At 34.3% G+C, this 335-nt stretch overlaps 1 pseudogene; it reads right to left on the reverse strand.

The window, feature by feature from the left end:
* LOC119591076 overlaps positions 1 to 335 on the reverse strand; it is a 13,154-nt pseudogene that overhangs the window by 8,915 nt on the left and 3,904 nt on the right.

Raw genomic sequence — 335 nt, forward strand, 5'->3', positions numbered from 1 at the left:
CCTTTGGGTTTTTTCTTTACTGTGTAACGTTAAAAGAAAACAGATGTTGATACATAAATAGAGGAAGAAAGAAAAAACTGCGGAATGTATTCGTAAAACCATTGAAAATGGAAGGCCGTATCGCCCAATAACGTGCCCTTTCACGGGCCTCAATTCTTGTCGTTTTATCGAAATTATAATTTCTTGAAAGAAATGTTTTTTTGTTTCCTTCCTCTCCCCCCTTTTTCCCCTTCCTCTCCTCCTCCCCAATAAGAGGGTGAGAGGAAAATGAAGGTGAAATAATAATAGTAAAAAATAATAAAAATAATAATAATAAAATGATGTGCTATACTACT

Source organism: Penaeus monodon, chromosome 28 (assembly GCF_015228065.2).
Source record: "Penaeus monodon isolate SGIC_2016 chromosome 28, NSTDA_Pmon_1, whole genome shotgun sequence".
NCBI classification, from domain to species: Eukaryota; Metazoa; Arthropoda; class Malacostraca; order Decapoda; family Penaeidae; genus Penaeus; species Penaeus monodon.